This window comes from Coregonus clupeaformis, chromosome 12 (assembly GCF_020615455.1).
Source record: "Coregonus clupeaformis isolate EN_2021a chromosome 12, ASM2061545v1, whole genome shotgun sequence".
Lineage (NCBI taxonomy): Eukaryota > Metazoa > Chordata > Actinopteri > Salmoniformes > Salmonidae > Coregonus > Coregonus clupeaformis.
In genome coordinates, this window is record NC_059203.1 from 5921495 (window position 1) to 5942354 (window position 20860).

The 20860-nt window shown below is 46.3% G+C and overlaps 1 protein-coding gene across 2 annotated transcripts in view; it reads left to right on the forward strand.

Annotated features, from left to right (window-relative positions):
- The first annotated feature begins 5631 nt into the window (after positions 1-5631).
- LOC121578200 (chemokine-like protein TAFA-4) overlaps positions 5632-20860 on the forward strand; it is a 62442-nt gene continuing 47213 nt past the window's right edge. For both annotated transcript variants that reach the window (XM_041892395.1, XM_041892397.1), the window contains exon 1: positions 5632-6169. The gene's annotated coding sequence lies outside the window, so the exon portion shown is untranslated. The remainder of the gene's footprint in view (positions 6170-20860) is intronic.

The following is a 20860-nucleotide window of genomic DNA, read 5'->3' on the forward strand; positions in this document are numbered from 1 at the left end:
TAGTTGCTTGACAAAGTCTTACAGTTTCGGAAGGTTTCGAAATTATGATGTTTTTGACACTTGGGGTCAAAATGTACTCGTGGGCGCTATGCAACAGTGATTTTATTAATCACAATTTGAAGAATCTTTGATGGTGACCATGAACAGAAACACTCTTAACTTTTCCAAAATAATTGCTGATCTCAAACAGTTATTTTCTGTGGGTTTCATTGTTTTTGTTAGCTGGGGACTGGGGAGGAATGGCTCCCCACAAAGGGGCACTGGTTCAGATCTTTCTGTAATAATCATACATCTGGCTGACCTCAAAACCACCACGGCTGTGCTGTCGGTGACACCTGTTCACCGCTAGATGGCAGTAGAACACCACACATCTTTATATAGTCTGTTAAAATCCTGTGTAATCTGGGTCAGGTTTTATTCAGTTGATGCATCATATGAGAATGATAGATATGCTAGCTCTTAAATATGAAGCAGGCTACATAGCTAATGTTCTAAAGAGTTGTCAGCAGTTGTACCCCATTCAAAACACTACCACAGCAAATATCATGTAGGCAGGCCTATCTGAGCTGCTCTTGGCAGATGTTGTGGCTGAACTTTCCCAATATTGACAGACTGTCTGGGATGGACACTATTTATGGGTCGGCTCAGGTTACAGCCAGTGACCTCAAATAATATAAGAATCTCTATGCAGGGGATCAAAAGTAGCGAAACCAAGATGTCTTCCCTCATTAACCTTCATCGCAGCAGAGAGCAGAGGGGTTTCCTGTGAAGCTAGCTAGATCTACTCAGGGTTTTCTAAAGCTAACCAGCTTCAGTTAGCTTCACACTCAAGCACAGTCTTCATCTGCCTACGATGATGGGGTTATTGCTCCTCCACCTGCCACTAACTCTAGCAGGCTTGGAACTGCATGTACATGTCGCATGGCTAATCGAATGTGAACTCTTCATTGAGGGAATGTTGAAACATCAATCCATGGGCGAGTCAGTGCCACATTTTCATTTGTGCTGAAAAAAAGAAAGTTGTCTTGCAAATTCAACAGGCTATATGATGTGAAATAGGATTTTAGAAGTGCTGTCTTTATTTTATTAGTATATGAACATGGGAAAACAAAGTACCAAGAGCTATTGCAATTGATTGTCAATTAACTCAGAAAGTCAAAAATATCAGTAGTGTGTGTGTGTGTGTGTGTGAGAGAGAGAGAGCGAGCTCTGCCCCTTGGAAACCTGCGGTGGTCCATTCAGTGAGTAGTGTGTGTGTGCCCACCTCCTGTGTGTAATTAGGAAGGAAGCATGTGCTGGGTGATTTATGGTCTTACGGTCCAGTTGTGTCCCCAATCGTTATCTATGAGCTTTAGCCATTAGCGCTTATGACAGCAACTTTTGGATCTTTTCTTCAGGTGTCCCACGTGGTGCTTTCTAAACAGGGCTGCTTGGGTGGCCTTATTTCGTGTTAGAAGTAATGGTGTGTGTCTACCCTGGAGGTGTTGAATTATGGCCTCTTCTGTCGCTCTTAATGTGCGCCATATGGGGGGAGAAATGAGCTTGAAATATGCAAGGAGAGGGAGTGCTCCTTCAAAGAGAGCCTATGGCTTAATCATGGTGAAGTGTGATGGGCGTAAAGTCATTACGGCACATCTCATCCAGTGATTCAGACTAGATTAGGGAGAATTATTAAATTGCAGCTTTTGAGGATTGTGGTTTCACTGCCAATGCAAGGGAAATACACTATCTATACAAAAGTATGTGGACTCCCCTTCAAATTAGTGGGTTTGGCTATTTCAGCCACACCCGTTGCTGACAGGTGTATAAAATCAAGCACACATCCATGCAATCTCGATAGACAAACATTGGCAGTAGAATGGCCTTACTGAAGAACTCAGTAACTTTCAACGTGGCACCGTCATAGGATGGCACCTTTTCAATAAGTCAGTTCATCAAATATCTGCCCTGCTAGAGCTGCCCCGGTCAACTGTAAGTGCTGTTATTGTGAAGTGGAAACCTCTAGGAGCAACAACGGCTCAGCCGCGAACTGATAGGCCACACAAGCTCACAGAACGGGACCACCTTGTGCTGAACCGCGTAGTGCGTAAAAATTGTCTGTCCTCTGTTGCAACACTCACTACCGAGTTCCAAACTGCCTCTGGAAGCAACGTCAGCACAAGAACTGTTCGTCTGGAGCTTCATGAAGTGGGTTTCCATGACTGAGCAGCCACTCACAAGCCTAAGATCACCATGTGCAATGCCAAGCGTCGGCTGGAGTTGTGTAAACCTCGCCGCTATTGGACTTTGGAGCAGTGGAAACGCTTTCTATGAAGTGATGAATCCAGTGGAGGCTGCTGAGGGGAGAACGGCTCACAATAATGGCTGGAACGGAGCCAATGGAATGGCATCAAACCATGTGTTTGATGTATTTGATGCCATTCTACAGATTCCGCTCCAGCTATTACCACGAGCCCGTCCTCTCCAATTAAGGTGCCACCAACCTCCTGTGAATGAATCACGCTTCACCATCTGTCAGTCCGATGGATGAATCTGGATTTGGCAGATGCCAGGAGAACGCTACCTGCCCCAATTTGCATAGTGCCAAGTGTAAAGTTTGGTGGAGGAGGAATAATGGTGTGTGGCTGTTTTTTATGGTTCAGGCTAGGCCCCTTAGTTCCAGTGAATGGAAATCTTAACGCTACAGCATACAATGACATTCTAGACGATTCTGTGCTTCCAACTTTGTGGCAACAGTTTGGGGAAGGCCCTTTCCTGTTTCTTCATGACAATGCCTCCGTGCACAAAGCGAGGTCCATACAGAAATGGTTTGTCGAGTTCGGTGTGAAAAAACTTGACTTGCCTGCAGAGAGCCCTGACCTCGACCCCATCAAACACATTTGGGATGAATTGGAACACCGACTGCGAGCCAGGCCTAATTGCCCAGCATCAGTGCCTGACCTCACTAATGCTCTTGTGGTTAAATGGAAGCAAGTCCCACAGCAATGTTTCAACATCTGGTGGAAAGCCTTCCCAGAAGAGTGGAGGCTGTTATAGCAGCAAAGGAGGGACCAACTCCATATTAATGCCCATTATTTTGGAATGAGATGTTCGTAGAGCAGGTGTCCACATACTTTTGGTCATGTAGTGTGTATAGGCCTAATGCCACCCTAGTTCTCATTGCAGTTCAAACTTTATGCACAGAGATCATTAAAATAATCGGCATTGCATCCCTTGTTTTGCCAGTTAACTTGTCATATCATCCTCATGTCTTTTCTACCCAGGCCATAGATTTGATTTAGTCTTCATCATCTATCTCCTCTCTCATCCATTTCCCCTGGTCTTTTTGCACAATATCCATCAAATGTATGTTATAAAAAATATGTCTCACCACTGAATGGAGATAAATCATTTACAGTGTGCTCAACTTACATCACCACTTCTACAGGCGTCCAACAAAGCAGGAAAACCTTCTCTTTCAGGGGATAAATGTGGAAATATTGATTGAGTGGGAAGAAATATTCTTCAAGTTATGACCAGATATTTCCATCATGTTTCTCTCTCCGAGGCAACGATTATGGGGGGAAATAGTTCCAGAAGGGATCCTATTAACCCGAGACGTCTGGCCCTTTACTCCAATCTTACCCATTCAGCAGAATTTCCTCCATAAACCCTGGCATGCCAAATGAGATATTTGAAGTTGAAAGATATTATAAATATAAAACATGTGTCTTTATGATAACCTTGGCTTGGTCTCTTTGAAAATCACTGCTCTGGCTGAAAATACCCGTTTGTCTACCGCGCCATGCACCAAGACGACATAGGCCTAAATTGAATTTCACATTTAACCTCATACCTTGATGCCCAGCAAAGTTTGTTTTCCTCTCAAATTGGTTTGTTCCAATACAACCTGGCCGTTTGCGGAAGATGAGATAAGTGCTTTTGATGAAATAATATTAACGGAATGGTCAGCAGTTCGAAATGAACCCATTAGCCGTTTTCACACTTGTGCTAAAAGGCCCCACATCCACATCGCTGAACGCTGGGTTCATATTCCTCAAATCACATTAGCTCTCCCGTGGAGTTTCACACATTTATGTCAAAATATCTTGACATCATCCAGCTGGAGTTCACGTGGTTCTACTCTTACAACCGTTTCAGTTGAATCAAACAACATTTGGCGGCTGATCTGATCTGATCTGACAACTGAGCCAACGCAAACAACAGCGGGTTTGGAGTGTTCACGCGGGAGCTGTCCATGGTGCTGAAGTCCTATCGCGCGCCTCTGTCCTTTTCCGCGTTCCTAAATTCGGTTCATTTCTGTAGGCTGCCTCTGTTGGAAGTAGTAGAGCCAGCCCTCTGTTGAGTCAGTGAGGCAAAACTGCAACATTAGCTGACAAATCAACCATTTGAAGCTTGTAGTGTTTGGTGTTTCAGCACTTCCCATGGTTATTTTCAAAGTAGCACATGCTATATCTTCTTAGGCATATCGAAAATTATATTTTATGGAGACAGGTAGATTCATAAATGTAGGCCTAGTTTTAGTCCAGGTTAGCCTATAACCTCATCAGACCGAGATAATAAGTGGCCATGAGACAATTAGTGATCATGAGACTAGGTGATATGTGAAGACAGAGATAGCCTACACGTTGCTTCAACTGCAACCTTACAGCTCACATTCTAGATAAATGTCTGGGCAGGGGATGTGTAGACTACTCGATGATGGAAAGTAATCCCCACGAGAGAGAGATTGTACTGGCTGAATTGCACCGGCCGGGCCTAGCCACGTGTTTATCTGAGCACACTCAAAACATATTTTATTTCATGCTCTCTCCATCAAAGCTTCAGAATTGCAACATACAGTGCCTTGCAAAAGTATTCATCCCCCTTGACGTTTTTCCTATTTTGTTGCATTACAGCCTGTAATTTAAATTGATTTTTATTTGGATTTCATGTAACGGACATACACAAAATAGTCCAAATTGGTGAAGTGAAATAAAAAAAATAAGAAGACACAGTGAACAGATAGACAAGGCCCTCCATATATGATATGCCCTCGAATCCCTGACATGTGGAAAACATCTGAACACATCAGATCCTGCAGCCGATCCTCCTCACCTTGGGTCGTTTCGGACATCAACCTGTCCAAAGCCTAATGACTATAAATACTGCGCTAAGCAATCAATCGCAAAGCCTTCATAGAATATTCTTTGGGATCAAATAATTGATAAAATATGCCTATATCTTGGAGCATATCTGTGAGACGGAGGTGATTGAGTTTTTTAACATCACCTTGGGGGGTTACATTTACACACCTACGCACTTGGGCACAGAATCAAGTAGGCCTAGGCTGTTGATATTTATGCACCGTTTGTAATATGATGATCGAAGTGTAATCGATTCAATCGGTCAGTTGAGCAGCTGCCAATCTGTCTAAAACGGTTAGAGAGACTTTTGGATCGCATTCATCTTGTCATCGTCTCTTGCCTCTTGGTTTTCTCCTTGGACTTGCCGATGCATTTCAGCACATCCCTCACTTGGCTAATTGTAAACTATGACATCACTGAACGTAGACTTCAGACATGGCAAATGGGGCGGGTGCAGCGCAAGTGTTCAGAATGGGGAAGACTGCCTCACAATTCTCATGTCAAATCGATCCCAGCTCCGGAGGAGCGCGCGGGGGGAGCGCAACTATCATTCTACCATCACCATCACTCTCGCATCTCCAGCCGCTAGCGGACCCGTCTGACGGGCATTGGCGGGTGACCATTGCCAATAACACAATTAACTTGTGTGGAACGTTTAGAAAACAAGAGTCTGTGTTAGAGTCTTTGGATTTAATCACTTTTGATGACTTTTTTTTTATGCCATGAATGAGTTACCTTCCCATGTCTATGCCACTGTCCTCTTTTGGTTCTCTCTATTATGGGACTCAGTATGATAACTAGAGGCTGGATCCAGTCGATAACCAAACTCAGACAGCTCACCCGGCACCGGTGCGGTGGCACCCCGGCTTTAACCCACTCCGCTGCCCGAGTGTGGCCGGCTCCGCTAGATGGACAGGGAGCTGGAAGGATTGCCTAGTAGTCGGAAACCGGATTCAGTGGAGGGAAGAAAAAGCAATACACAGCAAGCGTGCTATCCCGGATTCCTAAACAATTTGATTATGCCATCGGTTTTATAGATATAGGTAAGGTGGTATTTTTCATTCTTAATTCCTTGCATTGATTTGAATAGATTACCTGCTTTCCTGTTTGTTCCGTGACTGTTCCATGGACTCGGACGCACACGGTCAATGATACACTAATGAAATAGGACCAGGGTCAGGAGAAGACTTTGCTTTTAGAAGGTGTAGGCACTATGCAGGCTACCATTTTTCATGCAGCACAGAGGAGGGTTGGTGACTGGTAAGGGGAAAATAACTTTGATGTTCTCGGTCTCTACAGTGTGGCCAATTTGTCAAATGACCACTCCGTGAGAGGACGTTTTAAAGAAAAGTACAGGAATTAAACAAATTATCCTCAATCTCTGACCATCAAAGTCACTTTGGATGGCTGTTTTCTTTAGATTGCTTAATCTAAATCGTTGCACTGAATTGCAATAGACTGTCTTAAATTAAAACGAGGGACCTTCAGAAAAATCCAATCCACTGTTCTTTGAATGTGTTCTCATTAAGGGCAGAGGGTGCGAGACGGAGAAGATTGAGGTGAGACTGATGCAGTGTTCACTGCAAGGTTAAATAAGCGATTGGTCGGGTCTTTGTGCTGCTTAGCACCTATTGAGTGGTCCGCGAGGCTGATCCGCTGATCTGGCTCTTTTACACGGGGCTACGAATGGATCCTGATCAGGTGGGAATAAAGAGGGGGCAGAGACCCGAACGGGCAGGGAGAATGCGCTGCTGAGTGCTGTCTACTCACAGCAAGGCTGGATTGAAGTGAGAGATATGTGCAGAAACAGACATCCTGCAACAGAGAAGAAATATTGAAATATTATTCACACACACACACACACACTCTCTCTCTCTCTCTCTCTCTCTCTCTCTCTCTCTCTCTCTCTCTCTCTCTCTCTCTCTCTCTCTCTCTTACACAAACACACACAGACACACACACACACACACACACACACACACACTAAGAGGAAAATGACTTGGTGCATGTTAATAGGAGCAGTAATGAGAGCCAACCCCTATTATGTTGTAATTGATAGTCATCCCACCCTCCTCCCCCCACCACCTCCTCTCCACTCTTCTCTCTCTTCTGCTCTGCAATTTGTACAGTATAGACAGTGTAATTATTTCCCCATTGTTTCTCTGTGCGGTAGTGGCACTCTGCAGAGACCGTGTCATTAGTGCAGAGCAGAGGATGAGATGGAGAGGGCCCCAGAGAGAGGAAAGGTTTGGGGACTTAATTCTCATTGACAGTGGATGGCCTGTCTCCCTGCCTCCCTGCCTGCAGCACACTCTTAATGTGCAGCACTCTCTTAATGTGCAGCACTCTCTTAATGTGCAGCACTTTCTTAATGTGCAGCACTCTCTTAATCTCTTAGTGATCTCAAGGAGATTACTCTAGCAAACCTGGCCTCCTCTTTCACTGAACCGTCATCAACACACCACACACACACACACACACACACACGCACGCACGTACGCACGCACACAGACACACACACACACACACACACAAGTTGTATCATTTCCTTGAGGGAAAGCGATACAATGAGGATTCTTACCAGCATATCTCCATGCTCCTTGCAGTGTGTGGCTTCCCCTCTGTCTCTATCAGCCTCTGTGGTCCCATTTCATCTTTTAAACCCCCTCCCCAAACCACCTCCCACATCCAGACTCATCACCGCCCTCTCAGGACCCCCACCAGACAGGGATAAGGCCTACACACACACCCCCATCCTTTCCCTGCAGGGGATTTATCTGGCTGAGTGATTGTGAATGATGAGGAGTGTATTGTGTGCATTTGTGATGAGTACAAGGCTGAGCAGGCAGGGAGGGAGACAGGCCATCCACTCCTGGATGATCCGCTAGATAAATAACACAGGAATCATGGGTAGCAGTGCGACATATCTGAGATCAGCTCTACACTGGCATTAGCAGATTCACTGTGAGCCCCTGTGATTGATGCAGTGCAATCCAGAGAGGAGGAGAGGAGGAGAGGAGAGATCATCCCAGCAGGAAGGCAGAAAGAGAGAGTGAGAGCGGGAGGCCTCTCATTTGTAAGTGAGATTGGTCCTGATGGCCATTCATCCTTTCCTCTTCTGCCCGAACTATACCATACTGTACTGGGTAGACTCCAGAGAGAGATCAGAGTCAAGCACAGCCTAATGCAGAACAGGAGCTGCACAAAACCTTCCATTAGAGTTTCCATAGAGGCCAGGCTGAGATGGAGGGTGCAGCCAGAGAGCAGTGTCACCTCTGGAGGAAGGTAGGACAGGGCAGATTAACATTAGAGGAAGTCTTTGTGCCTGTGCCATGAGCAGCAGGAGGCAGAGGAGGACACAATCCCTGTCATGAAGAGGGGCCATGGTAAGGGTAAAGGTCAAAGGGTACAGCAGTCAGAAGAAGCCTTGTTAACTGTGCACCAGGGTGACTGTGTCGTGTCCAGCAGTGTGATGTGTGAGTTAGAGTGAATAGTTAAGGAATCCAGTTGAAGAAAGATTGAATCCCCTGTGTTCTCTCCTCTCTCTCTCTCTCTCTGCTACTATCTCTCCTTATCTTCCCCCTCTCTCTTTCTTTCTGTCTCTCTCTCTCTCTGCTACTATCTCCCCTTATCTCCCCCCCTCTCTCTCCCTCTCTCTCTCTTTCTCTCTCTCTCTCTCTCTCTCTCTCTCTCTCTCTCTCTCTCTCTCTACTACTCTCTCTCCCCTTATATCCCTCCCCCTCTCGCTCTCTGCTATTCTCTGTCTCTGTGCCCCAGGAGGCTGCAGTAATACAGTTAGGGAGATGAAAATGTGTGGTGTGCAACAGCTTAGAAAATAAGTGTGTGAATGAGGAAGGCGAGCCCTGGAGGACAGAGGCAGAACAGAGGGAGGAGAGAGATATTGCACCGTGGTCCATTGAGCTGGTTCTCCTTCGTTTCTCCTGCATGTGTTCCACTTCTTCCCAGGGTTCTGTGTCTGCCCTCACACTACATAATGGAGTCGGAGGTGCTGTTGTCTCAGGCAGGGCTGTTTGGCTCAGGCCAATCTAACAGGGCTGGCCTTGATTTAGAAAAAGAAAGCACGAAGGTAGATTTGTTTGTGCAGGTAATGTATTTTGGTAAGTGTGAGTTTTGAGGTTGAAAGAAAATAACAACTTCCTAAATGTATTCAGTCCAGATCTTGGCTGATCACAGAATCAACCCACTTCCCTCAACATTTTCTCCACAAATCTCACATTGGTACAGACTTTCTTATCAGCAAAGTCTATGAAAGTCTTTCTCTGTAATTTCACATCTCCCTCAGAAAATAGCACAAATTTCATCGTATTATACTTTTTTGGACTCAAAGTAAAAAAAATATCCTTGTGCACTGATAACATTCATTGTGATGATGACAGATCCCCTGTAATGATTATAATTGAACAGACACAGCTTCTACCCATGGTGCAGTATATATCACCCAGGATGCAATCTGCCGCTGTGGCAGCTGGCAGATGTGCAGGTACGCGTGAGCGACATTGTGTGTGTGGGTGATTATTAAAGGCTCCCAGTGTAGGCCTACCACGGGGCCACTGTGAAGGGCTGCAGAGCAGACTAACTCCACTGGTAGTCAGCCACAACAGCACCCAGAGTAACACTACATGCTGTTGGGGGATTTAGCTCTGTGGGACTAAAGACTGAAATGGAAAGATGGAGGGTGGTTTATTCTTCCTCTGTTGGTGAGTATGTGTGCGTGTGAGAGAATGTGATGGGTGTTGTCTATTGTGTGTGCATGCATGAAGGAGGTTGGTACTGTATGTGTGCGTGTGTGTGTGTGTGTGTGAGAGTGAGTGCATGAGAAGGAGATTCGTTTTTGTGTGCGCGTCTCACTCTCTCTCTCTCTCTAGAGATCTCTCTGAGTATTGCGGCAGTGTGTTTGAAGTGATGGCTTTGTAATGAGAGCTCCAGACTGCCACTGGTCAGGAGACTGTCTCTGAGGAGGACTGATGTCACTCACAGGATCAGTGGACAATGCCCTGCTCGGGGGATGTTAGAGGATGAGACGTAATTTAATGTGTTTGTGTTTGTGTGTGGTGTTTTTGTTTCTGTGTGTGTGTGTTTGTGTGTTGTGTTTCTGTCTCTGGATGTGTGTGTGTGTGTGTGTGTTAGCATACACAATGTGTATGTGTATGAGTGTGAGGGTTAGCGGCCTCTTGTCTCGAGGGGAACAGAGCAATATGGTGTCATGCTCTGGAGACCCACAGACAAATTAATTCACTTATTGACACCACTGACATGTCTCAGTGACTTTGTAAAATGAAGATTGATCAGTCTCTCTCTCTTTCTCTCTCCAACCCCCCCTCCCCTCTCTCTCTCTCTCTCTTTTTTCTCTTTCTCGCTCCCCCCCCTTTCTCTCTATCTCTCTCCTATCTCTTTCTCCCCCCAACTCTCCACGCCTCTCTCCGACCTCTCTCTCTCCCTGGCCCGCCCATTTGCACGCGTGGCACGTTTGGTCATTAATATAATTATGTGCTAGCCGGCACCAGCCTGGTCATTAGCAGCAGAGGGGCCTGAAATAATCCGGATGTTGGCCGTGTGTGTGAGGGCTTAAGGCCGAGGACTCAGCCCCCTCTCCTCTCTCCATGAGACGAGGCCCATTGATTGGTCTGGTCCATAGGCATACAGCACGTAGCCAGCTGGGTGGAGGAGTCAATGAGCCCAGTGCTTTCCTCACCGCTAAAGACCCAGGATTAGCTCAACTTCAGAGGGGCTGTGGTGCCGCGCATAGAAAATCAAACCTAGCTCCACATCAAGGTTGTTTATTTTCCATTAATCATAATTTGGACACAAAGCACAATGAATTGCCGTGGTTCTTGGGCGATTTGCCTGTCAGGGCTTCTTTTGGCTTTGTTTTCTCTGAAGTTGCTCGATGTACTGCGGAAGACTGACTCTCTCTCTCTGTCTTTTTCCCTTTCTTGATCTCTCTCTCTCTCTCTGTCTTTCTCACTCTCTCTCTCCGAGGTGTTGGAACAGCGATCAGTGATTCAATGACTAATTGTTGAACATTCTCTCTGTATCTTTCATCACACCCTCCGTAACTACCGCTGCTCGCTGTATAGTGTAGTTCACTGCCTCTCTCAGAACTTCTAGACCTTTGGATCCTTCACCTCCATGGGGTGAAACCATATAGAAGAGATGAGACGAGAGATATAGAAAAAGAGAGAGAAAAGAGATAGATAAATATATAGAAAAAGAGAGATAGAGAGGGAAAGTCAAAGACAGAGAGAGGAGAGGGAGAACAAATAGAGAGAGAGATAAAAAGAAAGGAGGAAGGGAGAGAAGGAAGGATGTAAATATGTAAAGAAGGGCAGGAGGGAGAGAAGGAAGGAGGTGTCTCAGGGAAGACAGACAGAGTAGTCAGAATGAGTCAGAAAGCAGCACTGTGAGGACATAAATACTGTTCTTTCACTACAGTGTTGAATCACTGTGCTTACCAGAATGTACAATCACTGCCTTTGGCAGGAAAAGAAAGAGTTGCAAATCAAATGTTATTTGTCACATGCTTCATAAACAACAGGCGTTGACTAACAGTGAAATGCTTACTAGCAAAGACAGACAAAGATTTCAGATGTTTATACAGTCTCCCAGCTGTCTACAGTATAGTGGATGCATCTAAAGTAGCAACATAAGGATGGGAGTCTGGTGTTTGGACCCAGTGTTTGTCTCCCATCCATATCTGTGTCCTAAGGGACGCTGACTTTTAATGGTCTTTTATTGCTTTATTAGAGAGTGCTGGATTTATGTCGTGGGCCGTAACTCTGTCTGTCGGAGCGCTGTAGGAGCTGCTCTGATCTATGTCAGGCCACACTGGCTGTCTGGGTTTAAAATGACGCCCTCGTAAAGAACACAGCAGTGGAGCTGGGTACGGCTGGGCTGAGCTGGATACGGCTGGGCTGAGCTGGGTATGGCTGGGCTGAGCTGGGTATGGCTGGGCTGAGCTGGGTATGGCTGGGCTGAGCTGGGTATGGGGCTGCAGGCATGTTGGCTCCGTAAACTAATGTTTATTAGCCTGTTAGTGTCTGTTGTTCCATAAAGCATGGAGCAGGAGGAATCCAACTATCCCACTCTCAACTGGAGAAGACTTTCCCTTACTCCCAGCTAGCTGCTTTCTGATGGATGATTGTTGGCCTCTGAAATGGACTGTCATGTCCAACCAGGGAAAGATACATGAAGGATGTTGTACACACACTCTCTCTATGCATGTGTAGTTTGTGTGTGTGTGTTTGTGTGTGTGTGTGTTGGCAGGGTGTCCAGACTCCCTAGAGCTGCCGGTAACCTGAATGGACACATGAAACACACTAAGGGACTCTGGTCACGTCTGCTTTTCATCCTTGGTGCAGAAAAAGGAGGAGGGTGAAAAAAATAGAAAACCATAAGAATAAAAACACAAAGACACACATCTGGTCGAGTCACCGGATCTGGGGGACGGAGTCTCTGGTCTGTGCAACAGGGTCTGGATTGGACTTAAGTGCAGGCCGATCAATTGTGCTGTAATGGTACCTTACCACCACCGCCATCTCTGAGCCCTGCAGTCAATACCTGGAGGGGGGCACTGCAGGTAATGGCTCTGGTAATGGCCATTCTCTCCTTGTTCTGAGACATTTCTTCACAGCCAGAGGGTGATCCTAAATTAATAGCTTGTAAGTGTGAGGGAATGCCTGCCAGCGATGCCCTTTGACCTCTCTGGCAGCCTACACACAGCACAGACCAAGCCATCTGACTGAGGGAAGTTTTATACTCCATTTAAATGAGCAGAGTAGAGGTCTCTCTCTCTCTCTCTCTCTCTCTCTCTCTCTCTCTCTCTCTCTCTCACACACACACACACACACACACACACACACACACACACACACACACACACACACACACACACACACACACACACACACACACACACACACACACACACACACACACACACACAGGAACCTAGGAAGGAGGCAGAAAAATTGTTCTGCCATGATTAGGAATACCAGTGGAGAGATATTGAGTTTGAAGCAGACGGAAAACAGTGGGAGAGGCAGAAATACTCAGCACACAGATAGAGAGAGAGAAAGGAAGAGAGAGGAATGAGAGAGATAGAGAGACAGAGAAAGGAGGAGGAGAGGAGAGATGGAGAGAGAGATAGAGAGGAGGAGTAGAAAAGTATATAGACAGGGACAGAGAGAGGAGAGGAGAAGAGCGAGAGAGGGAGAGAAAGATAGGAAAAGAAAAGAGCAAGGAAAATGGGACAGAGTGAGGAAAGATTGTGAGCGAAAGAGAGAGAAAGAAAGAGGAAAGGAGAGAGGAGGAGGTCATGGTTCATAAATGCCTGTTGTCCAGAAAATGCCTGTTGTGTTGGGCTCTATGTGTGATCCGGAGGAAATGGAAGAGAACAGCATGTTGTAATGGGCTTGTTTCAGAGGCAGATAAATGCAGATAAAATATGTTTAATATTGTGCACATCTGCACACTTTTAAGAAGCTTGTATCAGGCTCTGTCTCTGTTCAGTTCATTTTCCATGTCTCTATGGCTGTGGGAACACCCAGTTGTCTTTCACAGATAAGGTTTTGTGTGCTCTGTTTGTGTCCAGACTCGTAAAACCAGCACTGATATGTCTCTGGACAATGTAGTCTTAGAGCTGCTGTAGAAGAACATGGAGAATATTTAACTTTATATTATCATGAACGTTGTTGATTTATATTCTTTTTTACAACAACCATGTATTTCGCAATGGATAGGTGACATTTGAAGCTTTATTTGTAGAGAAACAACAACCTTTCAAATTTCCCCAGCTGCTGCTTTACAATCCTGTTCAGAATGAATATGGGAGGAGAGGGATATTGCCCGTGTATAGTGTTTATGTTCAATACACTGACGTATAATACTCTCCTCTCTCCATCCACTGGGAGTACAGGGCTCTGTACCAATGCAAAGCCAAAAGGCCCCAGGATAGGATCTATGTGTCCAATACCTGGAGGGTGTATGTCACCGTTAGTAGGTCGACACACACTCCTCACCACTCACTTCATCTACATTCACACCCACTATCATAACGGGAAGATTGTGGCACACAGATTTCTTCTAGGTGCAATATCTTGTTCTAGGTGCAGTATTTGTTATTCAAATGTGTTGCTTGTGTGTGATGTGTGCTGTTTATGTGTGCAGTGGCGTAGCGCAATTCTACACATTTTTGCCATGAGGCAGAGAGAAATATGCAGTTTTATAGCTAATCTCATGCCTATTTTACCCATTTTGCAATGAGGCTGAAAGAACATTTTGCGGTTTTAAATCATTTTGCCATGGCTTATGGCTTGTTCATATGCTATCTGGGGGGGCCCAAAATCTTTTGGTTGGGGGCACCCTAAAGCTCAGGGGGCACCCTGTCTCACGGGGCTGCAGGTGTGCGTCCTACGCCACTGTGTGTGTGTGCCGTGTGTGTGTGTGTGTGTGTGCCGTGTGTGTGTGTGTTTTTGTGTTCAGGGAGTGCTGACAGATGATGGCCTTTGGATACAAGGCACACAGATACATTTCTGACAGAGGTGGGATTTGTCTCACTGCATGTCAATGAGGCCCTTGTGTCACTCCTGTGTGATTACAGCATAAGCCAACGCAAATCAACAAAATCTCTTCTTCAGCCCAGAGAGAGACAGAGAGGTTTGAGAGAAACAAAGAGAAAGAGAGCGATAAAGAGAGAGAAAGGGCTGATCCCTCTTCAGATAATCCTGAACTCTGCTGTGTGTTTACGTATGAATGTGTGTGTGTTCCTGAGGGTTCCTGTGTGTCCCTCTGTTGCCTTAAGAGTCTTCACTATGCACTGCCAAACATAACAGTCCTCAAAAGCTGATGCATGTAGCTGTGACCTGCTACATCTGCCTCATCTGCCCCAGGACATCTAATGTGTGTGTGTATGTGTGTGTGTGTGTGTGTGTGTGTGTGAGTGTTTGTGCTGATGGATCCATCTTAAATGTGTATGCGCACACGTTGTGTTTGTACAGTATAAACTGTGTGTGTCTATGTGTTTGTTGAGAGATTAACTTTGAGTGTTATAAGAGACAGCAGGGGGTTGTCAGTGTGACTGACAGTACTCATTGTCCCTGTAGTCCCGAGGACAATGAGGTACATCTGGAGAAAGGGACAATGCCAAACACACATGCACACACACACACACACACACACACACACACACACACACACACGCACACACACAAACACACACACGCACAAACACACACACAGCATTGTGCTCTTTTAATGAACGTGTCAGAGAACAAAGCTGATAAAAAATGCACACCATGGACCTGCCAGAAAGTGAATAAGAATAGACCGGAAATGTGCTACTGTGCTGTGGTGCAGCATGCATAATCAGCTCTCGCACACTACATATACACTAAGCACACACACACACACTCTCACGCATCTCTCACACACACATACACATGCTTACACACACACACACTGTCCTGTACATGGAGATACACACATAATGCTCATGCAGCTGTAGCCTCTGTGTACACACATACAAGGACACCCACGTTTCCAAGTGTGTGCAAAAAATATTTGTAGGCATACTTTCCACAACATCTATTCCCTATATATATGAAGTTTACATATACAGTATATATTCTTGAAATCCTCCTTATTGACTGACCTTCATGTCTTAAAGTAATGATGGACTGTTGTTTCTCTTTGCTTATTTGAGCTGTTCTTGCCATAATATGGACTTTTACCAAATAGGGCTATCTTCTGTATACCCCCCCCCCACACACACACACACCTTGTCACAACACAACTGATTGGCTCAAACACATTAAACATTTAAGAAGGCACACCTGTTAATTAAAATGCATTCCAGGTGACTACCTCATGAAGCTGGTTGAAAGAATGCCAAGAGTGTGCAAAGCTGTCATCAAGGCAAAGGGTGGCTATTTGAAGAATCTCAAATATAGAATATATATTTTGATTTGTTTAACACTTTTTTGGTTACTACATGATTCCAAATGTGTTATTTAATAGTTTTGATGTTTTCACTATTATTCTACAATATTCTACACTTTTGACCGGTACTGTATATACAGATCATGTTTTTTTGTGTGAAATAGTTTGACATATTCACGGATCATGGTTTTATTTGTGAAACATTTGAATGTATTCACAGATCATGTTTTTATTAGTGAAATCTTTTGATATATTCACAGATCACGGTTTTATTTGTGAGTTATGGTAAATGTACACATGGATCGTGGGACATTATACTGAATATTTACTACAAAATATTTAGACTATTCTGGCCCCATACAGTCGGGGCCGAGTCACCGTCTTTGTTCGCTCGCAGTAATGGTCTCTATTCACCAACAACAGTATCTGCTTGTGTGCTACTTTTGACTGGTAGTGTACATATACATAGTCAGAGCTACAGTTATACAATCCTGTCATTTCTGGGTGACTGATCTCTTCACCACTCATCCCCCCCTCTTTCTTTCTCTCTCTCTCTCTCTCTCTCTCTCTCTCTCTCTCTCTCTCTCTCTCTCTCTCTCTCTTCCCTCCCTCTTCTCCTCTTTCTCTTCTCTTCCCTTCCCCTGGCTTTCTTTGTACCTCTATTGTTTCTGTATCCTCAACCCCTTCTTTTCCCATCCCTGCTTAACTAATTGAAGCATTTTCATTGTTAGTTTACACCTGTTGTTTACAAAGCATGTGACAAATAAAATATGAATTGATTAGAATTTCCATCCTCTCTCTTGTTCTCTCTCTCTTGTTCTCTCTCTCTCTCTCTCTCTCTCTCTCTCTCTCTCTCTCTCTCTCTCTCTCTCTCTCTCTCTCTCTCTCTCTCTCTCTCTCTCTCTCTCTCACTCTCTCTGTCTCTCTCTGTCTCTCTCCCCCTCAACCTAGATCCATATTTTCTCTCCTTATCTCTGTTTTTCTCCCACTTTTCTGTCCTTGCCCCTCTCTCTCACACTCTATCACTTCTTTTCTCTCTTCAGTGACTTGTGTTATCAGTGGTTTTTCTCTGGTCTTATCGCTAATGACTTGCACTAACAGAACAGCGTTTTATTGTCTGGTTTTATTCTACCACAGAGAAGGTCTCAAATAATACCACCAGGGGGCAGAAGCATCACATTCAATGGCTCACAGGAGAGATTATCGTTTCAGGGGGTGAATACTTGTCTACCTAACATAGCGTACACAATATTCCAGAAGTCCTCAAAAGAATAGTAAAACAAGGAAAATTCGGACAAGGAAAAAGGCTATTTTAGGCTTAGGGGTTAGGTTTAGTGTTAGGGTTATAATTAGGTTTAGGGTTAAGAGTTAGGTTTAGGGTTATGGTTAGGCTTAGGGTTAGGGGTTTGGGGTTAAGGTTAAGTTAAGGGTTATGTTAAGGGTTAGGGAAAATAGGATTTTGAATGAGAATGAATTGTTTGGTGCCCACAAGGATAGTAAAACTAACATGTTTGTGTGTGTGTGTGTGTGTATGTTTGTGTGTACAGATACAGGCATTTTATAGATTTATTTTTATTTATTTTTATTTCACCTTTATTTAACCAGGTAGGCCAGTTGAGAACAAGTTCTCATTTACAGATACAGGCATATAGGAGGCTGTCACTCAGCTGTAATTAGAGGTAGTCTCCTGCTGTCCTCCAGTACCCAACCAACAGTGTGTTTTTGTGTGCGTGTGTTTTGGCTTGTTTTATCTGACTGTTAGAATCTGTTCCTGCATCTATTAATGATGATATGTTTTTGGTGTGTAGTGTATATGTCAAGGTGACGTGTATGTGGGAAACGAAGTCAAGCGCAGGACACCGAACTACTGGCAGAACGTACTTTACTAAACACAGTAAAGAAAGTACAAAACAAAACTCCAAACAGGGAGGAACAATAAATGCATACAACCAGCACTGCCGACCTGACGGAAAACAATCACACACAATAACCAATGAGAGACAGGGGGTTATAAAGGGAATACAATATAACATAATGGGAAACAGGTGAAAACAATCAGGACAAACTAGACAAACACCGAAACATAGATCGGTGGCAGCTAGTACTCCGGGGACGACGAACGCCGAAGCCTGCCCAAGCAAGGAGGAGGGGCAGCCTCGGCTGATTCCGTGACAGTACCCCCTTGACGCGTGGCTCCAGCCGTGCGCCGACCCCGGCCTCGGGGACGGCCAGGAGGACGCGGAGCAGGGCGAGTCGGATGACTCCGGTGGAAGTCCCTCAACATGGAGCGATCTAGGATGTCCCTCCTAGGGACCCAGCACCGTTCCTCCGGACCGTACCCCTCCCACTCCACGAGGTACTGCAGGCCCCCCATCCGATGCCTCGAATCCAAGATGGAACAGACTGAGTACGCCGGAGCCCCCTCGATGTCCAACGGGGGCGGAGGAGCCTCTCGTATCTCACGCTCCTGGAGTGGACCAGCCACCACCGGCCTGAGGAGAGACACATGGAACGAGGGGTTAATGTGGTAATTAATGGGCAGTTGTAACCATTAGCATACCTCGTTCAATCTCCTCAGGACTTTAAATGGCCCCACAAACCGCCGACCCAGCTTCCGGCAGGGCAGGCGAAGGGGCAGGTTTCGGGTCAAGAGCCAGACCCGATCTCCCGGTGCATACACCGGAGCCTCACTGCGGTGGCGATCGGCGCTCGCCTTTTGCCGCCTGATAGCCCGCTGCAGATGGACATGCGCAGCGTTCCAGGTTCCTTCAGAGCGCCGAAACCACTCGTCCACCGCAGGGGCTTCGATCTGGCTCTGATGCCAAGGTGCCAGGACCGGCTGATAACCTAGCACACACTGGGAAGGCGTAAGGTTAGTGAAGGAGTGGCGGAGTGAGTTTTGGGCTATCTCTGCCCAGGGAATATATCCTGACCACTCCTCCTGCCGGTCCTGGCAATAGGACCTCAGAAACCTACCCACATCCTGGTTCACTCTCTCCACCTGCCCGTTACTCTCGGGTGAAAACCTGAGGTAAGGCTAATCGAGACCCCCAGACATTCCAGAAACGCCCTCCAGACTCTAGAGGTGAACTGGGGACCCCGATCAGACACTATATCCTCAGGCACCCCGTAGTGCCGGAAAACGTGTGTAAACAGGGCGTCAGCAGTTTGTAGGGCAGTAGGGAGACCTGGCATAGGAATGAGACGGCAGGCCTTCGAAAACCGATCCACAACGACCAAGATCGTCGTGTTCCCCTGGGAGGGGGGAAGGTCCGTGACAAAATCCACCGATAGGTGAGACCACAGCCGTTGTGGAACGGGTAGGTTTTGTAACTTCCCTCTGAGCAGGTGTCTAGGCGCCTTACACTGGGCGCACACCGAGCAGGAGGAAACATAAACCCTCACGTCCTTAGCTAAAGTGGGCCACCAGTACTTCCCACTAAGGCAGTGCACTGTCCGACCAATACCAGGATGACCAGAGGAGGGTGACATGTGAGCCCAATATATAAATCGATCGCGAACCTCGAGTGGCACGTACCTCCGACCCTCTGGACACTGTGGGGGAGTAGGATCGGTACGTAACGCCCGCTCGATGTCCGCATCAACCTCCCACACCACCGGTGCCACCAGACAAGACTCCGGGAGTATGGGAGTGGGCTCAATGGACCTCTCCTCTGTGTCATATAGTCGGGACAGGGTGTCTGCCTTAGCGTTCTGTGACCCTGGTCTATAGGTGAGCTTAAATACAAATCGGGAGAGAAACATAGACCACCTTGCCTGGCGAGGGTTCAGCCTCCTCGCTGCCCGGATGTACTCCAGGTTACGATGGTCAGTCAGAATGAGAAAAGGGTGTTTAGCCCCCTCAAGCCAATGCCTCCACACCTTCAGGGCCTGAACCACAGCCAACAGCTCCCTGTCCCCCACGTCATAATTGTGCTCCGCGGGACTGAGTTTTTTTAGAATAGAAAGCACAGGGGCGGAGTTTTGGTGGCGTACCCGAGCGCTGAGACAGCACAGCGCCGATCTCAGCCTCGGACGCATCCACCTCAACTTGGAACGCCAAAGAGGGATCCGGATGTGCCAGCACCGGAGCCGAGGTAAACAGGTCCTTCAGCTGTCTAAACGCCCTGTCCGCCTCAGCCGACCACTGCAGACGCACCGGACCCCCCTTTAGCAGGGGAGGTAATGGGAGCTGCTACCAGTCCAAAGCCCCAGATAAACCTCCGGTAGTAATTGGCAAAACCCAAGAACCACTGCACTTCCTTCACCGTGGTGGGAGTCTGCCATCTCCCAGGAAGGAGATGGACTCCTGGAAGAACAGACATTTCTCCGCCTTCGCATACAGGTCATGCTCTAACAGTCTACCAAGCACTCGACGCACCATGGACACATGCTCGGCTCGTGTAGCGGAGTATATTAGAATGTCATCAATATACACCACTACACCCTGTCCATGCAAGTCCTGGAAAATCTCGTCCACAAATGATTGGAAGACTGAAGGAGCATTCATTAAACCGTATGGCATGACGAGGTACTCATAGTGACCCGAGGTGGTACTGAATGCTGTCTTCCACTCATCTCCCTCCCTAATGCGCACCAGGTTGTACGCGCTCCTGAGATCCAATTTTGTGAAGAATCGCGCCCCGTGTAATGACTCCGTCATACTAGCAATCAGAGGGAGAGGATAGCTGTATTTGATGGTGATCTGATTGAGACCATGGTAATCAATACACGGGCGTAAACCCCCATCCTTCTTCTTCACAAAAAAGAAACTTGAG